Below are 26,780 nucleotides of genomic sequence, written 5' to 3' on the forward strand. Positions count from 1 at the left end.
CAATGTTCCTAGATGGAATCTAATGGTGATAAATAACTAATATGATATTTTAGCTACTTCATTGACATATTTATAAATATCATTTGTGTATTTATCATAAAGTACAAAATTTATTATAACGCACAAGTTCCAGTTAATACGAATTACAAAATGCCGTATCGGTATATTTTAACTTCTTTACTGTTGCTTTAAAATGATTTGTATAATATCTTCTTAAACGTGCATATGGACATTTATTTCATTTTAGCGAACTGATGAAAAAACGATATTAACGTTATGTCGGCAAAAGTTGAAAGACGCTGTAAATGTTTACCAGAATTGATATTAAAATCAAAATAAGCACTGTTGTTGATTCTGCAAATATTTGTTTTAAACTGTACTTTATAGTTATCTTTTAAACTGTACTTTATAGTTATGTTTTACACTAAACTTTATAGTTATATTTTAAACTGTACTTTAAAACTATGTTTCAAACTGTACTTTATAGTTATCTTTTAAACTGTACTTTATAGTTATGTTTTACACTGAACTTTATAGTTATATTTTAAACTGTACTTTAAAACTATGTTTCAAACTGTACTTTATAGTTATCTTTTAAACTGTACTTTATAGTTATGTTTTACACTGAACTTTATAGTTATATTTTAAACTGTACTTTAAAACTATGTTTCAAACTGTACTTTATAGTTATATTTTAAACTGTACTTTATAGTTATCTTTTAAACTGTACTTTATAGTTATGTTTTACACTGAACTTTATAGTTATGTTTCACATTGCACTTTATAGAATTTTGTTTCTCATTTAACAATGTGAACTCGGCTACTTCGATACCAACGTCTAATAAGTTCTTTCTATACCAGTGTCAGCCAAGACGTTCTTATACCAACGCCAGCCTTTTCTATAATTTCTTCTGAAGCCTGAAAACACATTTCTTCAGCAAAATAACAAGTGAATATGAGCCATTTCATTTCTGACCGAGAAAACAGAAATAATTAAAGATAATCATTTCGATTTGCAAAAAAAAACACATTTTCAGTTATAATATGTGCGTGTCATATGCCATGTTTCACGAAACGTTCATTTTCTTAACTATCGAAATATTCCCTTGAATATTTATGTACTGGTATTACACAAATTCATGTTACGACATTATTATCGTGAAAATAAAAACGTTCCAACATTCAAAGTCAAGAATTCAAAATTCAGAAGATCATAGTCGATAACGTTGTTGATAAATTACTCACTCTCACATAAACAGAATAAAATACTATGAAAATTTCATTGGTTTCCTGACCAGCACAAATAAATATCAAAGGTAGGTATAATTTAGTTTGGTAGAATGCTTAGTAGTTTCCCTTTATTCTGTGTTGCACAACCTACATTTAAGTAAATGAACCCTTGATTTGAAAGATTCACGAGCTATCTTCTGGAAAGGTATTTATATACAGGCATCTAAACTCCTCAGAGTACAATACATTTTAGTGTATTTTAAGCAAGTTATTCTATTAACATGGCTGTATTTATTAATGTCATATTACTTGTTTTTTAAAAAATCATCTGGAACACTATTACTTTGACACTTTCCGCTTAGCATGTGTTCCATTTTCATTATTTGCGGATTTAGAACGCTAGAAACTGGGTTTTGATATCCGTGGTGGGCAAGCACAGTTAACCAATTGTGTAGTTGTGTACTTAACTTTAAACAAAGATACCCTTTATATTAATTCCTTAGGTTTTAAAATTAAATCAATAATACACAAACATTACTTCTTTTTTTTAGATTTAAATGCTAAATATTTATTCTCTTCGAAATACGCGAGAGCTATCTGCGCTAGCCGTCCCTAAATTAGAAGTGTAAGACCAGAGGGAAGGCAGCTAGCTATCATCACCCACCGCCAACTCTTGAGCTACTCCTTTACCAACGAATAGTGGGATTGATCGTCAGTTTATAATGCCCCCACGGCTGAAATGGCGAGCATGTTTGGTGTGACGGGGATTCGAACCCACGACATTCGGATTAGGAGTCGAGTGCCATAACCTCCTGGCCATGCCGGGCCACAAGTAAGAAGTATTAACATATTTTGAAATTAGAAGTCTTGAAAATCAAATGTTCCTTTTATAGTTTCAATATAGCGCCTTTTAACTAGTTTTTAAACTCTTCAACTTGTTTGCAAATCATCTGTATTTTCCCCACCACATAGAACAAATCTCGGATTTTATCGTTATAAGGCTTGAAGTTTACTGCTGAGCCACTATAGCTCTCAACAGAAATTACTATATCGTTTTAAGAATCGAGTGTGTACTTTTACAAGGCATGCAGATTCACGGTTCGAATTCCATTGCCGCAAAAAATGTGTTCCATATATTTGGGCATGAGTTGTTATAAGGATATCGGTCAAATTTCACTATTTGGTCATGTCTACGAGTTAGCGGTTGGTTCTGTTGACTACATAATGATTAGTTAATAACTCGAGATATTAGAGACATGTCTCTAGGGTGTAGTTCCAAAATCAGGGATGGCTCTACATAGATATTCTTTCTGTAGCTACCTACAGTCGAACCCTTAAACTTAAAACATAGTTATTAATAATGTATGTCAAATTATTAAAAGTCAACCTGGAAATGTGTAAAAATAGGATAGTAGAACACCTGAAATACCTTGTTCAAACTGCAGCTTAAATATGGCGAAAAACACTTTTTTGCATCTCACTAGTGCTGTAGATGTAAAATAATTACAAGCATGTTCAGTTATGCTGTGTGAGTACACATATCTCCACTAGTACTGTCACTAGGTAATCAACTTGCCAAGCCCCACATTAACAATAGATACACAGTCTAACCCAAATCATTAGCACGGTTTCAAAATTGTGAAGTAAACTCAGAGTTTTTGTGCGGTCATTTCACTGCAATAATTTATTTCTATAAAATAATGCTATAGCGTGAACAACAAAAGGTATTATCTTTTCTTATTTTGTGTCTTTCTCGCGTGTTACTTGATTTTCGACGACAGGCAAAACGATTTCGAGTTGTTATTGTAAGTAACTAAGGAATTTTACAAGATTTGTTACCATAGTTACCTATGTGACACCAATTCCTTAATCTTTTACGACATGTGTAAAGGTATACAGACCTTGTAATGTTTTACCTGAGCGATCAATAACATATAGGTGTCATCGGCTTCGTATTAGTTTGGGATGAATAGATTAATTCGAGGTAAACACTGTATGCAGAAATTAGATTTCGATGCATAATCTGAGGTTACTTTTTGCAGATTCAACGTATCTTATAACATGGTTTCAAAAATTGATTGATTGCCTTAGCCGTTTAATCTTTTGTTCTAAATAACCTTTTAACCTTAAAATTCCGAAAAAAATCATAACAGAAATTGCTAACAATGAAGTCTTTACTTATTATAGTCTTGACCAATTGTTTTAACTTTTCAACTTCTTTGTAACGACATCTGAGCGAACCTGACTTAATCGTTTTTTTACGTAGGCTATCAAATGTATGACGTTTAAATTATTACAAACATTCAGTAAATGTAAGAGATGCTACAAGTTTCGAAGTATCGTACGTGTTGACATTGTTAGTATTCATGTTAATTCTTTGTTGTGTTACAATCCTGATGTCAAGACTCTTTTTAAGCATAGTTTATCTTTAAGCTGAACATTATGTTAGAGTGTAGTTTGCACATACCTAGGACGAAAATCGGATAGTTATTTCCCTTCACCTTAAGTTATTAATCGCGTAATTTACTCAAAAATGTGTAAAATCTTGGAGTGTTATAATTTGAAAAAATTCTCGTTTATTCAGGTACATGCTTTATTTTTTCTACTTTGGTCACGTGAGATATATAGTATCAACAACGAAGTGCACTGACCAGAATAATTAATATGTAAAAAACATAATCAAGCTTGATTTTAAACCGTGCACCAGTAGTCAACAGTAAATTTTTAATTTTCTCATCTAATATATGGAATTCGATTTATTGTAACTGAAAGAGGTCAGATAAGCCGTTTTGTAGTTGTGAGCTAAAACAAACACAAATTCTATACACTTACTGGTATTGTTTTGATTATTGACTAAAAGTAGTTCATCTTCTTATTATTTTTCTAATTGTATAGTCACGTTAATGTAGTTAAGATATCTAAGTATAAAGTACGTTATTCGATCAAACTAAACAGATGTTCTATTTCGTTAAAGCAGAGCATGTTGTGTCTGTGTAACTTTTACCTATGTTGAACCAACGTAACTTGAATGTGTAAGGCTTCGTGACTTGTCTTTTTCCTCGGTAAATAAACGAGAGAAATATATTTTTCGCACGCGTATGCTAGTAAAGTTCTTAATGTATGTATATTTGTTTCTCATGTGTATTTTTCTAAGTTCTGATTTTTCTTAACTATCTAAAACGTTTATAGAGTCTAACCAAAACTTGAAAATATTACGTCTTTCTTTAGTAATTAAACTTATGTCGTTTATTTGGAGAATATTTAATTTGCTTTATTTCTTTATCAATATTTGCAAATGAAGTAACTTATCAAACAATCACTGCAACACATTAGTACAAACAGAACCGTTTATCGTATACTTTGATAATGCAAGTCGGATAACGAATGAAAAATATGTTTTGCAAGTGTCAAAAGTATTCAGACCTTTAAAAGAGTAGACCAATCAGCATAAGACAGTGAATACAGTTGAAAATAAAGCTGACATTTGGTAAAAAAGATTACAAAATTTGTGCTTTCATGTTTATCATGCTAGTGCATTCTAGGTTACACTTACTCTTATCAGAACTGAAAGTTAATAAATAATTAATTATATACTTCTTTGTGTTACAGTATTGAAATTTTCAATATCTTCTATTTACACACTTACTGAATACGTATATTTATTGATGTTTTAGCATTCTATATCTAAACACATACTAAATATTTATATTTATTTGTATTTTAGTATCCTTCATCTACACATTTACTAAACGTTTATATTTTTATATCCTCTATCTACAAACATACACATTTATATTTATTTGTATCTTAGAGTCCTCTGTGTACACACGTAATAAACATTCACATTTATTTGTGTTTAGTATTCTTTATTTACAAACGGTCGCTCGTGGGGATAGCGGTAAGTCTTCGGATTTAAAACGCTAAAATCAGGGATTCGATTCTTCTCGGTGGACACAACAGATAACTCATTGTAACTTTGTTATAAGAAAGACACACCAAACATACTAAACATTTATGTTATATTTATTTATATTTTAGTATACTCTACGTACACACGTACTGAACATTTATATTTATTTGTATTTTGGTATTCTCTATTTACAAACATGATATAGATTTATGATATATTTATTCATGCTTTAAATCGCTTGAATTAATTTTTATTTCGTAAAAACAGATTGATTAGTACTCCAAATGATTACATTTTAATTCCAATGTGTTATTTGTATAATAGTGTCTTTAAATATTATCATTTTAATAAATTAAAAGGATTACATGAAATGGCTGAAAAACTTACGAAGAAATGTAAAGTAAGGGGAAGAGAATTGCATAAAAAACCAGGCATTATCTGCATCTGTATTATCGTATTTTTAACTTTAAAACCAGGTCTAACTTTTTTTAAATTTCCATAAAAATATATTAAAATGCACACAGTTTTCAAGGATACACAATATAAAGAAACACTTGTTTTCTTGATTCCTTAAAAATGTTAAAAAATAAAACCACACATCGAAATATAAAACCATTCTCAACGTCTATTTTCTAATTTTCAAAGTAATTTATGTTTAACGACTTTTTCATTCTCATTTTATTCTGTGTACACGTTTAAAAAGAGAATATTAGTAATATTTATTTCTTGGGGTCCTTCATTTGCATCAAATATATCTCACATTGTGATATTTACATATGTTCTAATTTTAAATTATTAAACTTCTATTCTGATATAGTGTAATGTATTATAGAACTCTTAAACGAACACTTCATATTCGTGTTTTATAACTTGCCTTTTTTAATTTTCACGAGATAATAAAAGAAATTGTTAATGTTAATCAGAATACAGGCTCTTGTATGTAAATAGGCCTGGCTTGGCCAGATGAGTTAAGGCGTTCGACTCGTAATCCGAGGGTCGCGGGTTCGAATCCCCGTCGTACCAATCATGCTCGCCATTTCAGCCGTGGGGGCTTTATAATATGACGGTCAACCCCACTATTCGTTGGTTAAAGAGTAGCCTAAGAGTTGGCGGTGGGTGGTGATGACTAGCTGCCTTCCCTCTAGTCTTACACTGCTAAATTAGGGACGGCTAGCGCAGATATCCCTCGTGTAGTTTTGCGTGAAATTCCAAAAAACAAACAAACAAAACTTGTATGTGAAGTTCTATTTTCAACAGTCCACAAAAGTTTTCATGATAATAAGAAAACCAAAATTCAAAAAGTATAAATAAATCTCTAAATTATTCCTCAAAAAAGTAGTTAACAGAATTGAAAACATGATAAATTAACATAAAGAATTGAAAACATGATAAATCCGTTAAAAACAGAATTCATGATAAATCCTGAAAAAAAAAACAACACATAAATGCGGTCATATTGTTTCACTCGTACAAGAGATTAGTCTAAATTAATGCCCACTTAAAGAAATTAAAATGTAATAGAAAACTCTAGCTTGTTACACACACTTTTAATATAACTTTTAAACATTAGAAAGCACTAACTAAGAAGGATTATTTTATGTTATAAACAACAACGTTTTTACGAGAGCTGTGATTAAACCATAATTGGTTGAAAAACCTTAAACTTATCAATTCCATTTCAAGCATTATAGAGTGGTGCTGTAAAATAATACAAGAACTGTGGAAATAAAAACAAAACGAAGAAACATTGTTTGTTTATTATTACCATGCTAACTTGTATCCTTAAAATCATCGCAAATGATGGCTTGTTCAGATATTTCATATTCTTATGTCACTAATCTCTAATAATTCGAAGCTTTTTTAGCATATATATATATTTTATTGTTTCTTTCCTAGACAGCAAATTATGAACCGTTTAGTTTTATTTTACGAACACAGTTTAAAGTGTATTCATTACTGATGGAAATAAGAGGATGTACCGACAGAAATGTGATGACTTTCAACATTATTTCAACAATATACTGAAGAGACTTAACATATTTTCGCTGCCGTTTAGAAATATAACAATAGAAGTTCCACCCAGAGACTTTTGATTGTAAAGTAGCATTTGTTTTTTGTTTTAATGCCCATTGATACATCATGGACCCTGATGAATTTTACAAGAAAAAAAGTTTCGTTTATGTCATATTCGCATTTTTTCAATCACAAAAAAAAGTTTATTGGACAAAGAACATGTTTCTCGATTCCGAAGTATTTTAACCTTTTTAATACGTGTGTATAAAAATGTGTGGATTCTTTATACAATATTACACACACAAACCTTCAAAGTGCTTCTTCTTTTTGTACGTTAATTTCCGCTAGAGCACACTGGCTAACCCTCAACATGCTGACTTGTTTCTGTACGTTAATTTCCGTTACAGTCCACAGACTAACCCTCAAAATGCTGATTGTTTTTATACGTTCACTACATGTAGAGTACACACATCGTGTAATACTATATAATTTTATGATTTATTACCTATTGCAACACTCAGTCTAAAAATGACCAAAATAATTGGATAAATCACTCACTTTTACATGGAGAATACATATAGGACTAGTATTAATCAGTGGAATTAATTGCAATATTAATCGTGTTTTCTATTTACATTTCTTTGTGTAACTCTCTTGTTATTAAAGACTATGTAACAAACGCAATCATGGATTCATCCATGAACAATATGTTGTTTAAATAGTTTAAAAATCAAAGAACTAAATCTAGGATGAAGCCCATGGTTATGATATTTTACATTCAAGCTAATAATGTTTTCAAAGTGCAAAAATATTTAAAGAAATAAGATCAAATGCTAATTAAACCCTTTAAGGTATATTATAGTCAAAGAATTAGGAAGAACTTTAGTTTTACGATTTACACAGTAAGAAAAAACAGAAAATAAGTTAATCAAGCAAACTTGAGCAGATTTTGTTTTTGTATTAAAACCACATTTGATATCTGTGTTTACACTAGAAATGGTGAATTTTTCCTCCGGAATGTAAAATATTAGATATCAAACAACTTCGTAGTTTTGCAGCAAAAATATAAAGTAAAAAAACTACTGTAGTCGTTCCTATTTCCATAGTTTGCTTGTTATGCATAAAATATGTTTGTTATTCTTCTCCAGGATTAAAATTTGGCCAATCTTTTGCTTTAGGTGAATTTTATGGATATCTAGAATGGGCTTCCAATCTCTCTTTCACTAGCTTTGCCTACTTTTCATTTTATAGTTACGTAAATTTTTTTTCAGAAATTTCTATACCTCTATTATTTGTTCAGCAATATAAAAAATATAATTTTGGTGGAAATATTGTTTTTATTGGTGAATGTAAAGAAAAAAAAATAAGAAGGCAACTTTGGAAAGCTATATTGTTGAAAATGTAAAACCTACTTTAGAATGACATCTGGTTCGCCATTATTCACCGCTAAATAAAGTAGCTCCAAAGCGTGATGTAGAAATAAATACTAGAGTAAACACATGCAACGTGAGCGTCTAGAGACTACACCAACGGATCGCTACTTTATTCCTCGCAAGTTTTACTACAGATAATTAATCTTAGTGCTACGGACATGAAGAATTCAATTCAGTTTGTAGCAGGTAACTGTTTATTTTGTGGTTTAAAATTAATATTTATTTTTAGAGCATTAGCGATGAGTGAGAAAGAGTATTGATTAATGAATATAAATGTATCATCCAGTATAACTGCTGTTTCGGGATTTTCCTAACATGTTGTCATTCATAAAGGTAACACAAGATCGAATTGATAATATGTGTGATATTAACAATATTTTGATATGAATGTTACATGTTATTAAAGAATAATGATTATAATGTGTCTTGGTTTGATGTAACAACAAAATGTACAAAATATATTGTTTGTTTTTGAATTTCTCGCAAAAAAATTCTCGAAACTCAGAATAACTGAATGAATTGTTGTGCATCGTTCATTGCGCATAAAAAACGCGTCTAATTTTCTTACGTGGACAGTTACTAGGAAGTGAAATTAGTACCTGATAAATCAAACGTTCTCGTAATACGTAATTAAATCCCACGTAGCATTTGCAATGATAGAGAAACAAAACAAAAACATTTGTTTATGATAGACCATGCATCACCAGTGCATGTCGTAATGAATACTCTATGAATTGAATAAAACTTCGTGTTTTCAAATGTATTTGAGGGCCTGGTATAGTTTGACGGTTCGGATGTTTGGCTCGTAATTTGCTGATCGCAAGATGGAAACTCATCACCGGATATACTCACCCTTTCAACAGTGGAAGTGCTATAAAGTTACGGCCAATTCTACCATTTGTTCATGAGGATTTCTATATTAGTACTGTTGTCTAACTGCTACCCTTTAGTCTATTAGCTAAAAAAAATAGCCATCGAGTAGTTTTTTTTAGAAGTTCAACAAACAAGTAATCAAATATAGTGTCGTTTTGCTTTATTCACAGAGTGTAATTTACATTAATTATGCTATGGGTAAAACAAATCATCTCATTCTACACTCCTACACTCAACTGTCTGCTTCAATTCTATTATAAATCTGGCTGTATTGAAGATGATATTGGCAAATTTAAACTCGTTTTTTTACATTGATATAATTATATGATATTACAACAAACGCGTATATAGTTATATATAACCATTGAACTAGTTTTGAAGGCTTTGAAGTTTGGTTGCGATGACGTACACATAACATTAAGTAAAAATTAATTTGTCATCCCCTCCGATGACATTCGATTTCCCAAGGTGAACAGAGTACACATAGTTCACTGCAGAGCTTTGTGCTGACAAGCTACTAAACATCCACAAAAATATTTTTCGTTAATGTAGAAACAGAATTTACTATGAATCTTTGAACAATTTAAATTGTTCAAAATATACATATAAAACTTCGGTGATTTTAAACAAACAAACAAGACTGTTATTAATGTGTGAAATGAGATTCTCTCAAATAGCATGTCGATAATTAGCTAATATACCACATTCATTCCTTGAACTATTTAAATATCTTAAATAGATACTTAACAAAAGTGAGAACTAAATGTTTGTATCACTTACAAGAGAAAGTGTGTGATTGTTTTAGACATCCACGCACAGTTCGCAAGTATCTGCGCAGACCGTGTTTAATTTTTAATTGACAGGCTAGAGTAAAGGCAGATAGTCAACAACATCCACTGATTACTATTGGGCTACTTTAATTGCCACTCTTATAACGCGCCTACTGCACCGAACTACAGAAAACGGTTTTATTGGCGGTAAAGGGACGTGTGCTATAACCACTAAGGACTTCTAGAAACATAGAACATAAAGCTGGTTTCCTTCCTTTGATCCATAGGGTTCCGAGCTTTCATTTAATCAGAGTGTGAGAAGTAAAAGCTAGTTTTATTCCTTTATGTATGTAGTTAGAACAAAAACAAGATAATTTTATGTGTTGGTGTCACACTGAAAGCAACAACAGCTACATATCCCTGAGTTTAGAGTGCAATATCTCATGAACCATCAAAGTATGATCGCAACGTCTTTTTACTCTGGATACATTTACTTTCTCACTTATGTGACAATTGAACAATAGAAAAAAAATCTATTGTTGTTGTCGTGCTAATTCAATTGAACAAATGTAGTTAAAATCACAATAATTGATGAAAATGACATGATTTCATGATGTGACTTTCGGCTGTTATTAAGTAAAAGGTACTTATCTTAAGGGCACTGCTACATCAACAAACTTATATAAATGATAAATGTTATTTCTGCCACTAGGTGAGGTAGATGGGAATAGAGATGGTGGGCAAAGAATAGGACAAAGGGTAAATTAATTGTGTAAATGGGTAACCATTTTTAAAATGATTTGTCCTGAGACTTTCTCAAAAGGTTTTCTGAAACAAAATTTTAATGTTATTCTTATAACACTTTCATTAATACTGATACTTTCAAAATTCACTAAATGAGGGTTTACAAGTCAAGGCATACTTAAGTTACTTAATAAGTGTTAAATAAGCTAACAAAATGCCAAATTTTAATAAAATAAGTATAATCGTCAAATGAAACAAACATGTTTTACATTTTTAAATTGGTTCACTATGATAATCGTCAGTTTCAAATAATCCACTAGTGTAACAATTTTATACGCGTAATTTGAGAGTCGCGGGTTCGAATCCCCTTCACACCAAATGTGCTCGCCCTTTCAGCAGTAAGGGCTTTATAATGTTACGATCCATCCCACTATTCGTTGCTAAAAGAGTAGCCCAAGAGTTGTCGGTGGGTGGTGATGACCAGCTGCCTTCTTTCTAGTCTTACACTGCTAAATTAGGGACGGCTAGCGCAGATAGCCCTCGTGTAGCTGAATCGTTAATAAGCGACGAACGATAATGAAATTTTAATACGATCGCAAGAGTAGTCAATGTTAAATAATCTATTAAGATTACGGCAAGACTTGTATAAGTTTTCACACAGATGTATTAAATAAATAAAGCCAACGTTAAGGAGTACACACCAAATAAAAAATGAGACTGTACCAGTTTTAAAATATAATAAGAAAATTATTTATTTAATAATTTTACTCTACAAATATGCGTTCGACATTTTTACTCCTCATGATGACGTAGTAAAGCGTTAAAAAATGTGGAGTGTACGAGACTGTTTCCAGTTTCTTAGTCAAATAAGTAAAACATATGATAACTACACTGGTATGGTGTCTTTAACTCTCGACGTAATATGATCACTTCAGCTAAAGACGCCAAATAAGCTAACATTATGTCAAATTAAAAATAAGTAAATCACTATGACTGTCAATGTTCAAAGAGCTAACAATATATTAGTTTTCTTAGTATGCTCATGATAGCTGAGTCGATTGAAAGGTATTCACATGTCAGGACTTTGACAGATCATCGTTATCTAAATCATTGTGTCAAACTTTTTATATGGGTACTTTAACCACAATATGTTTGAAACCTTTCTATACAAAATTAAATATAAGACTGAATTTTACATAACAATATCAATAATAAAGTGACATTTGATCATGCAGACAGTTAATGATAACGGTGTCACTATATTTTGTAATGATTAACTCAATCTTGCGTATTTTTTTCTTCTTAAGATGTCATTGTAAGCTTAAGCGCCAAAAGTTCCATCGTGAAAGGTGCGACTTTTTTATTTGGCCTTAATAGAGCTCAAGCCACAGAACCTCCATTTGTTTATTAAGCACGAAACTACAACACTAAATTATAATAATGTTTTCTAGAAACTTCAAACGTTTCAAAGAATTTTGACCTTAAAGAGCCAAACTCGATCCAGTTATTAGTATCGAATTGTTAAGCTTAGGTGTCGTAGCTCGCGTCCTGTTACCGTAAGAGAAAATCGCGCCTTAGACAGAGTATGTGTTACAAGGAAGACGCCCACTATTCGATCAAAGTAGACTGTGAATTGGCAATGATTGGTATTGACTTCACTCTAGTCTATAAATTCTAAAATTAGGGACGGTTAGAGCTATTACTCCTGGTGTAGCTTTTTATAAAACTTAACATAATAAAACATATAAACTTACTCGTAAAAAAAGGCATATTATTTGCCTCACAGCATTTCAGGATATACCTTCTGTTGCGATCATATGGGATAAAAGAATCCCGAATCCTAGGTTAGTAAACGTACGTATGTATATACCAGTTATTACACTGAAATCTACCGCTCTCTTTTCATATATAGCGGTTAACATTATAATCTTTAGAACAGTTCTAGAATAAACATCCTTAACATGATTTTTATTTGTAACCTTGTAAGATCTGACACAATAATGTTTCAAGAACAGTAGCTTACTGTAAACATCGAGACATTAATGGGAATATTACAAGAAAAGATTTACTGCAAAATGATGAAATTAACGTAACAAAAACAATTTGACTTTGGAAATTAACTACTGAACTCACTTAATGAATAAGTAAGCAAACTAACCTTTGATCCTCAATGAGGAAAACTGAGTGACAAAAATGAGTTGATGAATGAAAAAACTAAAGAAGTTATTTCATAAGCCAAACTCAACTGATAAGTGCCAGCGTATCTTCACCCACCTTGATGTTACTCTAAGATCACCGCTTCTGTCGGTATACAGTCGGTGACGTCTTTCGCTCAATACCGATCTGAGGCGTCACCCATGGTAACTTGTTCGTGGATAACAGTCACTTCGATCAAAGGATGTGTTCGCCAGGCAGAGTTATTGTGTTGATGGAAGATCATTTACATACCTTTTTATTTCTGAGATAGTTATATTATTACCTTCTGCTTACTCAAATCTATCAAACAATACGGGGCTAGAAGTCAGAGTGAAAACTGTTGCACTAAACCACCAAACAACAGTTAGAGGTCGGAGTATTGGCTACCTGCAATATACAATCAGACAACACATCGTTGAAGGGCAGAGTACCAACTACCTGCAGCAGACCACAAAACAAGATGAGGTTGAACTTCGGAGTACCAAGTATTACACTAAGCTACCAAAGAACACCGGGGTTAGAGGTCGGAGAACCAACTATTACACTAGACTACCAAAAATATTGAGCTAGAGGTCTGAGTACTTGCTACCTTTACTAAGCCAGTAAACAGTGCAAGATTAAAGGTCAAAGTACAAACAGTACCTGCTCTAACAAGCAAACAACATGGGTTATAGGTCAGAGTAACGGCTACCTCTACTAAACCACCATACACGGTATTAGAGCCACAGTAACAGCTACCTGTCCTAAATCACCAAACATATGTTTAGTTTAGTTCTACTAAACTACCAAATATGGTGTTAGAGCCAGAGTAACAGCTACGTCTACTAAACTACTAAACACGGTATTAGAGCCAGAGTAACAGCTACCTGTTCTAAATCACCAAGCAATGCAGGATTAGAGAAAAACATTGCTGCTATAGATAGGTACATCTTTAGTATGCTATCACTTATTCATTGAAAAAACATTGAAACTTTTACCAAACACATTAGGTTCAGAGAACCATACAGCCAACAGTAAACCCGAACCTTAATGGTTTGAGCAAATTGAAAGGGATTTAAATACCTCACGGTTTATATCTAAAAGCCGCAATACACACTATAAAGATAAAACTTTTGATCAAACCTCAAAGGGCCAGAACACCAAACGTTTTGAAGAAATAAAATATCTCAACGAGTTCAACAAAATAATCAATATTAGAAAACCATATTGCTTATACCAACTTAAGTTTAAATTTTTAATAACACTACTCAAGATATAAGAATAAGTTGCCTCCATTTAATCAAGTTTTTTGAACTTTACATAATCAGAAAACTGTAGTGAATATTCTAACTATGACGTTGATTTGAAAAATCGACTGATATCTAAGCTTCTTGTTAAAGATCCAGTTATCTCTTTGCTAAGGGACCATGACGTCTGGAATTGACCATAAGACACTTTGCAGACTTGCAATCAAAACAAGTAAAATACTCATTTTATTTTTACTGTTATTTCTGAAATTATTTTTATCTTTAAAATATTGACGTTTATGAAATCCATAATTCTCTCTTTCCACATGACGTTTTATCTTTATGGTTATTATAATCGAAATTTTTATCAGGTGTAATAAAATCTACCGCATTTAGCCGCTGATCATAGCCATAAACAGATGCAATAAACGAACTTTTGTAAAGTCGAATGTTAAACTAAATGCATGTTATTTTGGTATATTATGAATATGTATTTATGTCTCCGCAGAGAGACCTATTGTTTCTTCTTCTTTTAAACATGGCCTGGCATGGCCAGGTGGTTAAGGCATTCGATTCGTAATTCGACGTTCGTGGGTTTGAATACCCGTCACACTAAACATGCTCGCCCTTTCAGCCGTGTGGGCGTTATAATGTTACGGTCAATCCCACTATTCATTGGTAAAAGATTAGTCGAAGAGTTGGCGTTGGGCGGTAATGACTAGCTGCTTTCCCTCTAGTCTTACACTACTAAATTAGGGACGGCTAACGCAGATAGCCCTCGTGTAGTTTTGCACGAATTTCAAAACAAACAAACAAATCTTTTAAACACTTTTCAATTAATTTCTGGAGTTTTCGTCGGATTAACTTAAAATTTCTTTGTACCTTGATCCAATACGTCCAGATACGTGTTTATTTATTTATTTATTTAGGTCTTTTTAAGGAATGTATGGAGTAAGAAGTCAAACAACCCTAACTGTATATCAAAATGTACCTCTACACTCTCATACTTGCAACAATCAAGATGAAAATTGGTGGAGACATATTTTTTTTAGTCTTTCTTTTAGGGGGAGGGGTAAAAGCTTACACTAAAATATAATTTGGGGTTTGAGGACATGTACCTGCATATATTTTGACCAATTTACCTGGGATTTAGAACAAAGATACTGTTTGCAATTTCCCAAACAGAAAAGTAAAAAAATTAAAATGTTTGTTCAATTTTTCAGCGAGGAAAGCTCTATTTGGGGCTTTTGAGAACTATTCATGTGTATGTCAACAAACATACATGGAATTTGATACAAATATATCTTCTTGGGGATCCCAAGCAGTGATATAGACAGTGTTTTTTATTTTTCTGCGTGTTTTACTGGTTTCAAAATTGGCCATGATGAGATTGTGTGGCGGGAGAAATGTTGCATTCACTCGCCTCTTAAAGTAACAGTGAGTTATTATTAATGGAAACTAGTTGACACACACACATATATATAACTAGTTTACGTTATTAAGAAACTAATCAAACTGAAACGTGACAACTTTTAATTTAGCGTGCTAAAGCTATGTCGATTACATTTAAAACCTAGTAGATGATATACATTTTATTTTGATAACATACTTGTTACACACCATCATGTCGGCACGTTTTAAACAACATGCTACTGCTTCCGGCCATACATATTGCACATTGATGTTATAGGAGTAATGGTGTCACTAAAGGCGGACTTAAATAATATAAGGTTAATTTAGTGTGGTTTATTGGTTTAAATTCAAAACGTTGCAAGGAAATCTTTATAAAAATCCTTCAGAGATCAATACCTTTAATACCACTATGAATCAAAACGTTGCAAGGAAATCTTTATAAAAATCCTTCAGAGATCAATACCTTTAATACCACTATGAATCAAAACGTTTCCTAAGAATGTGTCGTTAGGGTAAACATATTTTATTTATTGTATTTTACAGTCGTTTCACATAAGCTTCATTTTCTAAAACACAGTTGCGGCTCTTACAATTGTCATCTACCTCTAAGGCGAAATATAACTGCCATCGAATAATAACATACGACACTATGATATGTATAAAATTGTTGAAAAATCAGTATTGGAAAAACGCACACTGATAGCTTGCAGAGTGTTCTATCTTTGAGAAATGAAATACTGTACAAAGTACAGATAAATTTAAGTCTATCACGAACGGCATAGGCGTTAACTTCAATATAGAGGGGTAACACAAAAATAATATGTAATACAGGTACAAAACTTGAATATGTATCCTTATGTACAAACGTCAATTCAATCGTTACAGATAGTTGTGAGAAAAAAAGCTTCAATTTTTCACTTCAAGATTTCGTATTATCAACAAACTGTTTCTTTGTTTGACAGTTGTGCTGATCCTTTTGCTTACTGGGCAAAGAAAATAAAGTGACTATCTTTCTAAGAACAGTTGTTTTTTTCTAGCATTGAATTTTAGTACATTGACCTTTGCTTCTAACTTTTTCCGCAGACAACTTTTCAGCTCGTACACCAATAGCTTTTATAATCTATGTCTACTCTGTGAAAACGACTCGGAATTTTAGAATTTTTTAAAACACAAAGCTACACAATGGGTTTTTTTTTATTCTGCCGATCGTAGGCATCGAAACTTGGTTTTTAGAGTTATAAGCCCTCAGTCTTACCGTTCATCCACCGGAGAGACACATGTTAGACACACAATAGTTTCACGTCAACGAGTTTTTCATACATGCGTCTTATATTAAAGTTTCAGATAACTATTGCTTATTTCTGGTAATCAACAATAGTCCTTCAAAAAATATAAAAGTATCTTCAATAAAAAATGGCTTCTATGGATTTCAAACAGTTTTTCATGATGTTTTGATTCGAAAGAGAAGATTGTTATGGAAAAATAATATATTTCAGGTTGCAATGAATTATTTATTCAATTACTGATAGTGGGTATTCCTCATTCTTATATGGAGTGGTCACATATGGAGTGGTCACACCATGATTACAGCGAAAGAAAAACTTTGAAATCAAGATTCATAGAAACATTTCTTCTAGAAATTTGCAAGCGTTAGGTGACTTAGGATATATTCACTCAAACTACGAAATTTCTGTATGGACTTTTAGTATTCCTTTCTTATCTTGAATTTATAACTACTCAAAAGCGTATGAAACACATCTGATTACATATAACAGTCTGTAATTGAAATTCACATTGGAATGTTTTATACGATATAAAAGAGTGAATTTCACCGCACGAGTTAGTTTAACTTTCATGATTTTTATGCTCAGAAGACTTTTCTGTTACAGTTAGTAACTACTGCAGAATATCCAAAGAAGAAGGTAAACTTCAGATATTTGATAAACCTATACAGCTACAAATACATATTTGTATCATAAATTTCATAGAATGTTAAATAAGCAAGCCAATATGAGGTCCTGTGTATTAAGTGAAGTGAAGTTGTTGTTATAATAGAATCTAAATATCAATGTTGCTGTGCTCTCTACGTGAATAATTAGACTATATGCCACTTACATGTTAAATTTAAGCTTCCGTTATTAGCTTGATACTTATTTGATTTTACTTTATTATTTTCATCGTACTTAATAGAAAAAAGGATTAAAGTAAACATAAATTAAATTACAACATAGGAAAGAAATGTGATCAGCATTTTTGGAATAAAGATTGGAGTTCTTGGAGACCAGGAGGTTGCTACCAACTTCAATTAGGATATCACTGTCAGAAAAACGTTAAGACGCAGAGAAAACAATTTTACAGTGATATTCACCAAGAATCACGAAGCGAGCGTTATTAAAGTGGTATCTATATTTAATTCTATTTATCATTTTTATACTAAAGTTTAGCTATTTGGAAACATTCTTTAATGTAATTAAAATTTTGATTAATAATTGTTAAAAATCAATGTAGTAAATTCCAATATTCCACTGAGTCCACCGAGGGGAATAGAACCCATAATTTCTATTAGAATTTCAAATGTATTTCAAGCTTTCCTTGGTTAAATTAAATAAGGTATAAACTCTACAAATTTGACATAATGCAAGCATTGATTTTAATCATAAGAACAGAGAATAAATAATAATTGAAAGAATCAACTACCACAGAAAACAGAGTATTTATATCAACAGAAAGGTTTCAAAATCCAATCTACTTAAAAATATCCGAATTCTTCTCCTTACATTAGACCATTTACATTTAATTAAATTTTAATTGGTTTGTTATGAAGTTGTTTGTTGTTAGGCACAAAGCTACACAAAAGGCTATCGGTGCTTTGCTCACCAGGGTTAGCGAAACCTGGTTTATAGCAGTACTACCGCTGTGCCACTGGGGAGCAGGTTTGTTGTGAACACGAACCTTTGATGCATTACAAAAATCACGGGATTGAAAAATATGTGATATATGGATGAAAAATTACACACTCACTCAACTGGACTGACTATACCTACCTTTCATTCCCCTGAAGCTAACACATGAATGTAATATTCAAACTGACAAATGGTAGTCAACTGAATGAAGAAAAACAATTCTGCGTGCTTGTAGTGCATTTTTCATAATTCAGCTACGCAAGTTTCAAGGCCCGGCATGGTCAAAGGGGTTAAGGCGTTCGACTCATAACTGAGGACCGCGGGTTCAAATCCCCGTCGCACCAAACATGTTCGCCCATTCAGCCGTGAGGGAGTTGTAATGTGCGGTCAATCCCACTATCCGTCAGTAAAAGATTAGCCCAGGAGCGGTGGGTGGTGATGACTAGTTTCTTTCCCTCTAGCCTTACACTGCTAAATTAGAGACGGCTAGCGCAGATAGTCCTCGAGTAGCTTTGCGGGAAATTCAAAACAACAACAAAAAGCATATTTCAAAAATAATATATATATATTTTCTACCAAGTAATGTTTTTTAAAACTCTTACTGAGATCAAATTTACTTGCAACAAATTTACCTTAAATATAGCAGAATATGTGTGGGTCACTTACACAACCTACTGTTGCGATAGAGACGAATAAATCATGACGAAAAGTAAAATAATAATGTAAAAGTGCTTGCACAAACAAATACCATCCAGGGTTTATTAACCGTTTATTTACTAACGGTATGTTTCTAGTGGATTCAATAGCGATTGATTAATCTCTGACGTCACAATTCGTCTTAAAAAATCAATAGTCATTGACTGACAACATTTTAAGATTGACAAAATGTGACTCGATTTCAATTAAAATTATTCAATTGTGTGAAAAACATAAGACGTTTTCTGAAAAAGTCTATAGATGGAGAAAATGTATACCATTTTCGATTCAACGTGTAAGAATAGGTTTGATTTGTTTTGAATTTCGTGCAAAGTTACACGAGAGTTATTTACGCTATCCGTCCCTAATTTAGTAGTGTAAGAAGAGAGGGAAGACAGCTAGTCATTACCATCCACCGCCAACTCTTGGACTACTCTTTTACTAACGAATAGTGGGATTGACCATCGTTATAACGCTCCCATGGTTGAAAGGACGAACATGTTTGGTGCGACGTGGACTCACATCCGCGACCCTCAGTCGAGCAGCAAATTGAACAACTGATTTAATTCTAGAATGAAGGAATCTTAAAGGATTACACAATATCTGCTACGTGCGCTGGCAAAAGGTTTAGTCAAGGAACACATTCTCGCCTGTAACTGAAAATAATATCTGTAAGCGAATTATTACACGGCTGCAAAATAGGCTCAGTCAATCCATTCCAAAGAATTGTATTCTCGTATTAGTTAAAGAAAGATTTTTAGGAAAAGCGCTTAACCATGAGCGACTGAGCTCCTAACATTCAATAACCATCCCCCTTACTTATAACACAGCTCTGTGCCAAATGTTTGTAACAAATGTTACATTACAGTTGTCTTGTTGTTATTGTAAACTATAAAACTAATATACCGAAAATATAAACATTCACGTACACAAAAAGTAGATCTGTATTAAATCATACAGAAGTAAGTTTATCATATTAAATAAGACGTAGATGAAGAAAGTGTTCACTTTATCCCAGATGTGCGCTATTGGATTTATATCAATAAATTTTACAAGACAACTCTTGATTTTTGTAGTTTATCTATTCAAGGCGCGCGCGTGTGTTTTTTTTATAGTAAAGTCACATTGAACTATCTGCTGAGTCCACCGAAGGGAATCGAACCCCTAATTTTAATTCAAGGTAGTCCACTGTAGTCTTAGAAGTATTAAACAAGAAATTATCCTGAAACAGAGCAAAGTCTAGCGTAATTATATTCGCAAAACGTTGTCCAGGTTTTACAATACAACTTTGATAATCATCGATTAGTAATTATACCTCTCACAAGCCTTCCAGCTCCATTCTGAACGCTTATCAAATAGATAGCATTGAACTGGATGAAACATGAAACCACATATAATATTGTCATACAATTAAAAAAGAACAATAACCAAAAATGAAACAATTAATTAAAGAGTAAATGAGTAAATCTGAAGGAAATATAGGAACATGGTATGTTCAGGATAAATAACATCAGGAAAATACGAAGAAACAGCTGCCCATTTTCACAAAAGTACTCGTAAGACATGCACATAATTAATGAAATGTCGAATCTTTTGCTTGTTTGTTTGTTTTGAATTTCGCACAAAGCTACTCGAGGGCTATCTGCGCTAGCCGTCCCTAATTTAGCAGTGTAAGACTAGAGGGAAGGCAGCTAGTCATCACCACCCACCGCCAACTCTTGGGCTGCTGTTTTACCAACGAATAGTGGGATTGACCGTCACATTATAACGCCCCCACGGCTGAAAGTGCGAGCATGTTTGGCGCGACGGGGATGCGAACCCGCATCCCTCAACTTACGAGTCGCACGCCTTAACGCGCTTGGCCATGTCGGGCTCTTTAAAATGCTTCCAGAAATTATTTTCCAGGCCAATATCACATACTTGTACCATTGATGCTTTTATATTAAAGAGTAAATACGTGTTTATTGTATAAAGTTAATACGTGTTTGTGAACATAAAACATACCTCATAGATTAAAACATATAATTCTTTATATTCTTTTTTTTCTTGCTGTACAACAAATTTAACAGCAATTGAGTTTTGTAATTACATATAATTTTCATAAAGTATTTAGAGAAGTTTTGTTTGTTTGTAAATAAACACAAATCTACATAATGATGCTGTCTGTGCTTTGCCCACCAAGGATACCGAAATCCGGTTTCTAGTGTTAGAAGTCCACGGGTATACCACTGTGCCATTGAGGGAGAGCTAAAAAAGTAGTATCACATTCATATCTTATTAAGTATTTCGAGATTGATGTTTTTAAAGATGGCTGGTTTGGCCTGGTGGATAGGACACTTAACTTAGAATCTGAGTGACATGGGTTTGAATCCAAAATAGCTATGTACTTAAGTCCAAACAAACACAAACACAGTAGTGAATCACCCGAACACTCAAGATTGCAGTTAAACACAAAGCTACACAATAGGCTATTTGTGCTCTGTCCACCACGAGTATAGAAACCCTATTTTTAGCAGTGTATATTCTCAGAAATGCCGCTGTGCCACTGAAGTGGGGGAAGAACTTTGTGTACAATTATAAATATTTTATAATCACAAATGTAAAAGTTAAGCATATTTCAATTAGATTTTACCTTATGTATAACTTTGATTGCAGGATTTATAAAAAAAAAACGCTATTTACGCTTGAACATGTGGTATGTAAATTTTAGTAATGGCTGTGTCACAGGGTGACTGATGACGCTTTCAAACACGTTTCTTTCAGCAGTACATAAAAATACGTCATAATAACCTTTTATACGTTTCTTATTATTCATCTCGAGCTGCGAAATCTTTTAATCTTTATAAATTGTTTCATGACTTTTTCATGTAGTTTACTAGAAGGAAAGAGATATAAGCCAACCAAATCTGACACGAAAACTTTCTCGAGTCTAAAGGTCGCATGTTTTATTAATGCTTGTAAAAATACCATGCATCAGATAATTATGTACAGAGCATATATCTGGAAATACTTTGTTGTTGTTAAACGCAAAGCTAAACACTAGGATGTCTTTGCTGTGCCAGCCACGGGTATCGAAACCCATTAACGTATTAGAACATAATCTCTCAATATACAAAGTTCTTTAAAGAGTAATACATTATACACCTTCTGATTTGATGTGTATGAAACAGAAATTACTACTACTACATAAATCTAACCAAAAACATATTAGATATGAGAAAAAGGATTGAGCAGTGCCACTCAATAGAATGAAATAAAAACTGGTAATAACATTATTAAAACATTTACACTAAGTACTCATTCATTAGAGAGATACTCCACACATTTTGTTTTACCAACCATCATGCCTCAAGTTGAAGAAAGAAGGGGCTTGGTTGTTAACTAATGAATTAATATGTGGCTACCAGTTTAGTAGAGATTTTAATTTCATTCTTTCAAGTCGCATACTCAGTTTCCTTTTTAAGCCTGACTTGTATTATAATTTCAAACAGTCCGAAACTGAGTTAAATTATACTTTGGATGTGAAAGCTAATTAAATGTCGATATACATCAAACTTGTAATATTTGCCAACGAGATTTATACACGTACTTTTCTTTCTTAAAACAAATATATTTTAATATACAAACAATAATACACTTTATAATAACGGTTATCACAAGTACCGATTTATATACAAATATTTTATAAACTTACAAACAATACTGAATCTTCTACCTGGTTTTGAACTGAATATTTTATCGACGGTTCACGACGAGCAAATTAATATCGATACTGTTCATTTAACGGGTAGTTGAATATTTCTTGCTGATCAACACGTGAGTTTTTCACAGCTGACGTTAAACACTGTTTTTGTTGGGATAATAGAGTCCGATGGTAATCCGACAACGTTAAACGGTCTGTAGTGTTCAAAATCTATAAACTAATCAAATATTCGTAGTTTCCCAATTAATAACCATTTATCACAGTTGTAACTTCCAAAGTTTATAGCATTTATAAACGGTGATTTATGAACTTGAGGGCTTGGCATGGCCAGGTGTATAAGACACTCGGCTCGTAATTTGAGGGTCGCGGGTTCGAATCCCCGTCACACCAAACATGCTCACCCCTTTAGCCGTGGGGTCGTTATAATGTTACGGTCAATCCCACTATTCGCTGGTAATAAAGTAGCCCAAGAGTTGGTGGTGCGTGATGATGACTAGCTGCCTTCCATCTAGTCTTACACTGCTAAATTAGGGACGGCTAGAGCAGATAGCCCTCGTAGAGCTTTACACGAAATTCAAAACAAACCAAACCAATTATAAACTTGAGGCGATGTTCTCAAAACTTCGGTTGAGAGCAATACTTGACGATACGCCAGTGATTTCGTGAAATATATGCTATTGATTCTTACACTCAAGAATGTTCTACAAATTTAGTGAACAGACCGGAATTTTGCAATACACATTTAACAGTATAAGTTATATGCATTTCTAAATAAAAATATATGCAACTAAAACAAACATCGATATAAAAATAAATGTATAATAATAACTCCGGTACAGGTCGCACTTTTGTTTTTTACGTCCAAGGTGTTCTTGATCATATATAATTAATTTTTATCAATACACACGTACAAATCACAGCAAGTAAGAAAGTTACCCTCAATAGCAGCCCATATTAATATTATAATTCTGACCCCATTATTTGGAACAGATCTTTACTTAACAAAACCAACCAAATTCATTAAAATATTTGGTAATAGTTTTCTCTCTAAAACAGTGTTAATAACTTCCTTTATAGTAACCCCAGAGAATTCAGATTAATAGTTTTATCATCACCCCTATTCAATTAGTGCACCGGTATCAAGCATCATTATTTATGCTAATTGCTTAATCTAATACCACGTGACGCTAAACGCTTTTTGATTAGGATAATTTATAAAATTTAGTAAATCTGTGCTGAATAGTTGGCAATCAATAATAACAGTCCACCCGTAAACTTTCTTTAAAATCTTGAGATAGACACTGCTAATCTAGTTTTCTTGTCCAAGCCAATATTTATGTATCTGCACTTCCTTTCTTTCACTTTATGGTTTTGCTGCTCTAAAATCAGTCGTCTTTTGTAGAAATAGCAAAAACAAAAACGGTCCAACTTTACTCTCAGACCAGTGGTTCCCAACCAGGGGTGCGCGATAATATTTGTTTTGGCCACCTTCACCTTTATTCTTAAATAAATAATTACTGTGGGGTGGTGCGAGAATATATTAAAATTCTTTAGGGGTGCGGGGTATAAAAAAGGTTGGGAACCACTGCCTTAGACGAAGCTGTACTAAAAATGTCAGATTGATAGTTCACGTTACATTTTGAGTAACGTGCGCAAAAAAATATGTTAAGTTTGAGCGGTTTTTGTTAAATAACTTTTTATATTAGCTATGTATATATATCAAATGAGATTCTTAAATGTAGAATAGAATGATCTATCAGTGTACCAAACTTGTGTAAAATCCGTGAAAGTGAAGCATGTTTTTCTAGCAAATAAAATTTCCGTTTTTCTTACTTTTGGTGCAAATTAATAAAAAGGATGAAAGTCAATCAAATTTGAAGATGTTATATCTCAGGTATTTATTGATAGATAGCCGTAAGGGAAGTAAAAGCCTACTAGAGCACATGTACTGAAAATATATTATAGTTTGAATTTTTACAGTCTGAGATACGAAATGTGAAATGTCGCTAAACTAGCACTGCTGTTTACAACACATTGTGTTTCTGTAACAGACTGCTTTTGCAGCACGATACTCAACCGTGTGTCTTGACCTATATTTGTAAGCAGAATATTTTTTTTGCAAACAAATTAAATGTATTTTATAATATCTTTGTAATAATAATTGTTTTCTTAGATGTTTGAAAAAATATATAATTATTCTATGTGAATCCACTCATTGTAAGTAATTTTTCTATGTGAAGCCAATTTACGTATGAAATTATTCTATGTGAAACCAATTTATGTATGCAATTACTCTATGTGAAACCAATTTATGTATGTAATTATTCTATGTGAAACCACTCTTTACGTGATATTGAAAGTTTACATATTTTAGTTTCCAAGGGTGTCTTCAAGATTATTAGAATAGAATTTATTTTTAAGTTATTAAATTCCTTTTTCTTGGGGCCCTGCATCGCCAGGTGGTTAAGGTATTCGACTCATAATCCGCTGGTCGCAGGTTCGAATTCCCGTCGCAACAAACACCCTCGTCTCTTCTTCCGTTGGGAGTTATAACGTGGTGGTTATTCCCATAATTCGCTGGTAAAAGAGTAGTCCAAGAGTTGGCGGTAAGTAGTAATAACTAGCTGTCTGCCTTATAATCTCACACTGCGAAATTAGAGACGGCTAGCGCAGATAGTCCTCGAAATTCAAACCAATCCTTTCTTCCGATATTGACATTTTTGGACTGTCAGTTTTTATGTATTATTAACGCGATATTTTTGGACTTCCGGCTTGCGAGTTTTATGCATATGATATCTTGAACCTTCCGGGTTTGTAGTATTACCAATGTGATATTTTGACTTCTAATTTATGTGTATTATTGATGGAGTGGGCTTCTTAGACGACATACAAAGTGATATTTGATAGATCGTCACATTATTACTGTTACCAAAGTTTAACAAATAAAAAATAACTCCTGTGGTTTATAAAAAGTTTTAGCTAAAATGCATTCGAATTACTTAAAATAGTACTTTTAGATTTTCGTGACTCTTTCAGTTACAACTTCAATTTTGTTCTGGTTTCCAAACACGAAGAAGAAATAATATGCATGGTTCATGCCGTGCACGCAATTTACTTGTTAACTATAGAGTCAATACATTATTAAATAAACCAGTCTTATCAGACCCAGGCAGATGCACGGCTGACACGTTTTCGTCTGAAGATTGACTTGTTTGATTTGCTGTATGATATAAGGTACCGAGAATAGGCAACTCTAAGCACTACCAGCTTCGGAAGCCGCCTGGATTTCCTGTTTAGTTCATTGGTATTCTAATTGCATTTCATTCTTCGATAATACCATAGTAATAAGAATACCAAAGAAAAAAATGGCTGTCAGAAATTTAATTTATGTCAGTTTTACTTCAAAAATAATCACAATAATAGTTAATTGCATAGACTAAATGGAAAAATTAAAGAAAATCTCAATAAAACTGTGAAGATTCCGAAACTTAAGTTGTATAAGTCTTTGGATGTGATTATTTTTGTCTTGTGTATTTTATTTTTGCAAGAAAAATCGAAAACTTTGTTGTAATAAAAGTGAAAATGCTTTGTTGATGATTGACGCATGCCTAATGCAGGCATATTTTTGAAATGTGATTTCGTGAGATAGGGCCATCTTAGAAAATACGAC

General features: G+C 32.6%; 1 protein-coding gene across 2 annotated transcripts in view; it reads right to left on the minus strand.

The window, feature by feature from the left end:
• LOC143253046 (fibroblast growth factor receptor-like 1) overlaps positions 1-13,382 on the minus strand; it is a 50,207-nt gene extending 36,825 nt beyond the window's left edge. Inside the window, exon 1 of one of the 2 annotated variants that reach the window (XM_076506168.1) lies at positions 13,248-13,382. The gene's annotated coding sequence lies outside the window, so the exon portion shown is untranslated. Of the gene's footprint in view, positions 1-13,131 lie in introns of both variants that reach the window. The other variant, XM_076506158.1, reaches the window with a different exon arrangement.
• Positions 13,383-26,780: the final 13,398 nt, after the last annotated feature.

Source organism: Tachypleus tridentatus, chromosome 1 (genome assembly GCF_004210375.1).
Source record: "Tachypleus tridentatus isolate NWPU-2018 chromosome 1, ASM421037v1, whole genome shotgun sequence".
NCBI lineage: Eukaryota > Metazoa > Arthropoda > Merostomata > Xiphosura > Limulidae > Tachypleus > Tachypleus tridentatus.